The sequence below is a fragment of the Orycteropus afer genome, unplaced genomic scaffold (genome assembly GCF_000298275.1).
Source record: "Orycteropus afer afer isolate SDZICR_OR568_19922 unplaced genomic scaffold, OryAfe1.0 scaffold00697, whole genome shotgun sequence".
Classification (NCBI taxonomy): domain Eukaryota; kingdom Metazoa; phylum Chordata; class Mammalia; order Tubulidentata; family Orycteropodidae; genus Orycteropus; species Orycteropus afer.
In genome coordinates this window covers 404,461-411,854 of record NW_006922284.1, presented here as the reverse complement: position 1 = coordinate 411,854, position 7,394 = coordinate 404,461, and positions in this window count along the sequence as shown.

Below are 7,394 nucleotides of genomic sequence, written 5' to 3'. Positions count from 1 at the left end.
GGAATTGTTTGGGTCTATTTTTATTTTCACAATGTCTGGGATCCACTATTGTCTTTTAGTGTTAGGCAACCAGAGAATGCAAACTTTCTGCAGAGAAAAATTCTCCCACCCAAAATGCCTACAATGACCCCATTAAGAAATACTACAGATCTTGAAACCTCAGATCAAAATTCTAATGCAGAGAAAAATTATTTGTCCATCAAATTCAAAACAATGGTTCCCTTTGATGACAAATAAATTCACCATAAATATAACTTGATTTTAAAACGGTTCCTGGGACTATTTGCATGTTCCATATTTATAAATGTTTAATTTACATAACAGCTGTCACTGAGCTCTGATAAATTTACACATAATAAAAATACAAACATATAAAATGCATATATAGTAGGGGAGATTTATTGGGGATTTTATTAGTCATCTATTTCTGCAAGCATATTCCCCCAAAACTTACTGGCTTAACACAACACCTATTTATTAGCTCACCGTGTCTGAGTCAGGAATATAAGTGCAGCTTAGGTGTGTCCTCTGGCTCCAGGTGTCTGCCAGGGTTATGATCTCATCTGAGGGCTTGACTGGAGGAGGATGTGCTTAAAAGCTTACTTATATGATTGTTGTCAGGATTCAGTTCCTCAGGGCTGATGGCCAGAGGCTACCTTCAGTTCCTTGCCATATGGTCCTCTTCAAATGGTGTCTTGCTACATCAAAGTGAGCTAGAGAGAAAAGCCAGAGGGAAAGTTCGAAAGAGAGGGACAGCAAAGCAAAAGTCATAGTCCTTTACAGCTTAATACTGAAAATTATATCCTCTCACTTTTGCCATATTCTATAGATTAAAAGCAAGTCACTAGGTCAAGCCCACACAGAAGTGAAGGGGATTAAGCAAAGGCATAAATACCAGGAGGCAGGGGTGACTGGAAGTCATTACATGAGGCTCTTGTTATGGATTAAATTATGTCTCCTCAAAATATGTGCTGGAATCCTAACCCCTATACCTGCCAATGCTGTGAATGTATTCTTGTTTGGAAGAAGGGTCTTCTTTACCATGTTAATGAGATCAGAGCCAAGTAAGGTGGGTTCTAAATCTAATCACTTCTGAGTCATAAAAAGAGCATATTCCACATTGAGATGCATACCACACACCAATGGGGGGCAGCAGACATTGTGTGAGGATCATCTATAAGTCAAGAAACCAAGGAACTACTAGGACTACCTACAAGGAAGGAAGCAACATGGCTGAGACCCTAATTTGGACTTTACCATCCAGAACTGTGAGAAAATTGTCTGTTCTTTAAAGTTATCCACTTGTGGTATTTCTGTTATAGCAGCATTAGGAAACTAAGACATCTCTGTACCACAGGGTGAACTATAATGCAAAAGAAATAACTTTCTCTAAAAAAATTGTCTAACTATAGTTATATTTTAGCTGATAAACTGTCAATGTTTTTTTAATTTTAATTTTAATTTCCTCTTCATCAAAATACATTTATACACACACACACACACACACATATAACCACTATCTTCCTCTCCACATTCACTCTAGTAACTCTTATCTTTTCTGTGTCTTGCCATTCCTTTAATGGCACATTAAAAAATATGGGATTATGTTTGAAAATTTAATATACAGTAAACTTGAATGAGTTACTACAAAATAGTTTGACGATCTTACTCCTGGGAGTGATAATATTCTTTTACTTGTGAGAAGACCTTTACAACTCATTAGCTTATGAATTATGCATCTTTCACACAAAGAAAGCAAATGAAACCTGAACTCTTTATAAGTGAGACACCCTGTATTTATTTCTCTTGAAACTAAGTAGAGGTGCCATCAGATGTTTCATTACTCTTAAAGAATTTAATGGCTCTAGCAAGAGTCAACTTTCTGGTCTCAGCAGGCAAATATAAAAAGCACTTATAAGTGAGACACCCTGTATTTATTTCTCTTGAAACTAAGTAGAGGTGCCATCAGATGTTTCATTACTCTTAAAGAATTTAATGGCTCTAGCAAGAGTCAACTTTCTCCTCTCAGCAGGCAAATATAAAAAACATTTATTAATGCACAAATCTACTTTTCAGTGTGTATATGCCTTAATAACAAGAAGAGAAAATTGACATTTTCAAAACCATCTTTAATTTTGTACCTCCCCCATAATTAGAACAGCTACAGTTCAAAGAAAGGGGTGCTAATGTTTGATTTTAGTAAACTATTTCTGCTGTACCTGGAGGTACAGAGTTAACAATATGTAAAGCTCTTTACATAACTGGGGAAGAAACTGCCTTCCTGCACATCAAGTGTAAAAATACCCATCCTCAAAAGAGGAGAACGACAAAACAGAACTGGACACATGAGAGTAAAGATTCAACAAGAATCATAGTTGGGGGTGAACTCAATTAGATCAATGGGGTCATTGCCAGCAGGCCGTGTATCGCTACTCGGTGAGCTACCAATCCACATTACAGGCATTTTCTTCCCAAGAATAACTGAAATAATTAGTACAGAAGACTTACTTGAAGTTAAAGATGTGGGCGTTTTTTAGGCTTGTTAGCTGTCTTTGAATGGACTGTATATAAACTCTTTACAAATTGCTTTGTGAAATCTAACTGAGTCCCTCTCCCCCTCCCTCCTATACTGTCTACTCTAAGATGGATTTTGATGGTAGAATAGTTTTGGAGTAGTTCTATATTAAGGGTTTATGAGAGGACTATTGGGACAGTGGCAGAGCATTGAGCAAATGCCTTCACAGGAAGAGGTCACCATAAAGCCTGAGTGAAGCTCTAAGAAGAAACCAAGAAGCACTGAAAATAGGCTTTCTTCCCCTCCATTTTGCCTGGAACCATTTCCATTCACTTCTTTTCAGAACAAGGAAATCCAAATTCCACACCTTTCCAAACTAACGGCTGTACTATGTTGAATCCGCATGAAGAAGCAGGAGGTTGTGTCCTACGCGTTGCTTTGGCAACTTTTCAGAAAAGGAAAGGCAAGAGAGCTGGAGAAACAATCCAAGCTCTTGTTCGCCATTACTCCCAGGAATTTATGGGTGAAGAAAGAACACTGAATGAATCATCCTTCTTTCAACTTGTCCCAGGACTAATTCTGCAGGCAGTGGAAGAAAGAACGGGGCAGGAATTCTCCACTTTGTCATCCACAATGTATGAAATACAGCTTTACCTGTTTATAAATTGGCAGACGTCGGCATGAATTAAACAGAGACAAACATGGGAAAGGAGGAAACAATACTGCAAGAAGAGAGGCAGAAAAGGGAAAATGAATCCCACTTCCCAATTTTGCAGTGAGCCTTTATCATTATGCATTGACCCCCTCTCTTTAACCTTGAGAGCTACCTTGAGCTTTTCTAATGAAACAGTTCTATGGCATGAAAATATTCAGTGCATAATTTCTAAAGAGTCTCTCCAGATGATCTTCAGTGTCACATCCACATAAATAGGACAAAATAATTAAACAATCATTGTATCACACTGCAGCCCTCCTATTAAGATAATCTGTCTCATAAGTACCTCAACCTCGATTTGTCCAAACTAAACTAATCTTTCTCTCCTAAACCATACCCTGCTTTCTAATTGAAAGACGTCACCATTTATGAAGTTGGTAACAATTTATTATTATGTCTCTACTCCTCCTGTTCACCCTCTTTCTAATCAATCAGTAAGTTATGGTAATTAAAACCTTTAAATATCTCTGAAATGTATAAATTCCTTTTCAGCCTCACCGCTAAATTTGTAGTTCAGATCACAACAGGCTCTCACCAAGATTTCTGCAACATTCCCCTTTAGGCTCCTGGCTTGCCTTCATTCTCCACACGGTAGCAATACAGGTAGGAGATGGCCATGCTCATCCCTTTATGTCTACAGAGTTAACACCATTTTCATCATCTGGTACCTTCTTTCTTTTCTCTCTGGCTGTGGCTTTTTTCTCCTCTTTGCCCCTTGCCCCCACCCCACCACACATCTGTTATCCTAATTATACTGCAAGATACAATTTCAGCATTATTTTCTTTGTGACGACTTCCCTGATACTGTCTTCTGTGGTTCCATAATGTGCCTGCATTACTGGGGTTTAACTGTCCCCCTTTGCAGGCTGACACTTCAAGAGGGACTGAGGGTGGGCATTTATCTCTGCATAGACCTTTGAGTCTCCAGCCAATTTCCTGGCTCATAAGAGTCACTCAGTAAACACTTACTGGATGCTCAGAATAACTTAACTTTCATAAATATCAATTCTAGTCTGAAATGTCTAATCACTGACAGTTATGTCAGTTTGCATTCAAACACTTACTGCAATTAATTTTGTTAGTTGAGCATGAAATCCATTTTGTGATATTTTCAGCACTTGTATGGCAAATTTAGGTGCAAAATAGTTTAAATTTTATTTCCCTTGTCTAGTCTCAAAAGAGAAGTTTTATTATTATTCCAATCACATAACAAAGGAAACTGAGGCAAAAAGAGGATTTAGGTGACTTACCCAAATGACACGCTGATAATGCAAAATAAATCCAGGATTAAACTTCGGAATGTTTTGAGTCAAATATGATTGCATAGCTGCTGAGCGGTGTTCTTTACCATTCAGGAAGTGGGTGTACTTTGCAAAACTGTTAGACCCTCAAAGATAAATGTTATTTTTATTCATAAGAGACATAGAAATATCTTGAAACATAAATTGGCTCTGGGCTGGAAACATATAGAAAAATTTTAAAAAGAAAATGAATTAGAAACTAAAGAAACTACATGATTTGAGAAACTTAACTTTGGTGACCACAATGTCACTGTAGGCAATCTCACAACTCACTAGAGTACTTACCCTCAGTAACTGGATGTCATGGTCCTGGTGTTCTCAACCATTTTAAATCCTTTTGTTTCAATAGTAACCCACGACAAGGTTGAATCTCCACCGATTGACTCTGCTTTGTATCTAAATTCTCAATCAACCCAAGCCACTTGACCTGCTTTCACAAGAGAACCCATCAACAACAAGGGAACTAAGAAATGGCCAGATTACCTGGAGTGTGATGGGCTTCCAGTAGGACTCCTTGTGCATAACACTCATCAGCTCACTCCAAAATGCCTCTTGGACCAATCCTTCCTCCCAAGCCTCCTCCCAGGCAAGGAACTAATCCTGGGGCCCCTTTCTTTGGGATTCTCCTTTGCTGCCTTCACCTCAGATGGTGCCCAGGTCAGGAACATAGGTAGGAATAAAACTTCAGGTCTCTTGAGTGTAGTTCTTTCAGATCACATTCAAGCCTTGATAAAGTTGCACATAAACAGCCAGCCAGTAACAATCAAAAAGGGAGTGGAGAGTATTAAAGAGCACTTTTTTTGTTGTTCGGGTATAAGATTTTTAAATGAACCAACACGTTTGAATATTAACTGCACCAGATCCTGCTCTAAGTGTTTGCTACGGGTTACTTCATTTAATCCCTGCAACAACCAAATGAGGTAAGTAATGAGTGGTTCCACTTCAGAGATGCAGTAATTGAGTCCCAGACAGAGTAGGCACCTTGTCTATACCATAGGACTAGTGCCTGTCAGAGCCTCAGGTTCAACTCAAGGAAGCCATTTTTGTGTTTGAGCTGTGTTTGAGTTGAGGCCTGCTTCCTCTCACTTACAGAGGCAGACATGGACAGAGATGTGCATCTGGATATGCGTGTGGATGAGGCTGGGATATAAATCTGGATGCCAACGTAGATGCATACGGCTGTGCCACTGCATCCATAGCGAGCTTGTGAATACAAAATAAATAGTAAATAGGTATTATGGTGCTTTTTTCAAAGTAGTCTTGTTTCTTTGTAAGTTTTCTTCTTTCAGTACCTTGTTTCACTAACTAGATTTAATTGTTTACTTCTTTCCTTGAACTATTTTCTGTGTGGGGATAATTGCTTCTTATACTGTGAGCAAATGATACTTCCCTGAAATAACTGAAAAGACCCAAGGGACAGCTTTATAGTCACTGGCTTTAGGTGTTAAAATACCCTTGGGACTCCAACTGAGCCTGAACATTACAGCCCTAGGGAATGGGTATACCTTATCATTTTTCTTTGCTTACCTTTGCTGATTATTCTTAATAAATAGCAAAGATTCCCATAAGTATGTGCTCAGAGCCACCTCAAGTACATAACATACATATGTATGTGTATATGTATACACACACACACATATAAACTTTCTGTCTTTTTCCCATTGTTGCGTTAAAGTGAAAAGCAAGCTTTCATTGCTGAAGGCAACATAAGTACACACAAAATGGAGATTGGTTAATTAGGCATGTATAATTTTAGAATAATGGAGGATTTCTTAAAGATATTTAGAATTGAGTTTAAATTAAAATGAAATTTCCTTTTCAGACATGTGATTAGAGTTGACTGTTGTGAATAGGAAAAAAAAAGCAATAACAAAAATGTCAGAATACCAGTCAGTTACAGAGATCATAAATGCAATAGGAAGGTCAGGACTGTCTGGCCTGGAAAAGATGGTCAATTGCCTTCAGATGAAACCAAATACTGAAGCAATTCAGTAGATGTGAGACCCCAATGTCTGTCTCTGTAACTGAAAAGAGAACAGAAAGACATTAAAACAAGAACATTCACTTGAGAGTAAAGGCAAAAAAGTGTCCAACTGGTAAAAGTTGAATGATATTAGAAAATATTATCTATGGAAAATGTTACATTTCTTTATGTGGAGGTCCTTAAAATTAAAACAAAAAAGAGCAGTTGCTCAGGATACTGAAGCTATTTTAGGTAATCCAGATCTAGCTGTGAATGGTATGTGCTCATATGGTGGGAGTAAGGTATCCGATAATCTCAAGAGGAAAAATTTTAAAGGTGGTTTGCTGCATAACACTGCATGAAAAGAGATCATGACTTGAACCAATGAATGGCAGGTGCCATAAAGTACTTATTACAAAGAATGATCCTAGTGAAGAATGAAAGGAAAAATGGCTATAAAGTGTGTTTACAACGAGCTTCTGTGAGATCAGAGTGAAAAAGTATACAGAAAGAAAAAAAAGTAAACTTGGAAAGAAAAAATCAGTGCAAAATATTTTTGAAGGCAAATTCAAGTAGCACACATCTGTAAACTAGTGTTTCAATGGAAGCTTAGCATGATCAGAGCCATGAGAAAAATGGAGGATTAGATTCAAAGTTAATTCACCTCTCTTTAAAGCAAATGTGGCAAATAGAATGTCTATATTACTTGGGCAAGGGGCTCTGGTGGCACAGTGATTAAAGCATTTGCTTGCTAAGAAATGGTCAGTAGTCTGAACTTACCAACAGCTCCTTAGGAGAGAGATGAAGCATCCAGAAAGATTTCTGCTTCCAGAAAGATTTATAGTCTTGGAAACCTTATGGGCAGTTCTCCTCTCTCCTATAAGGTTGCTATGAGTCAGA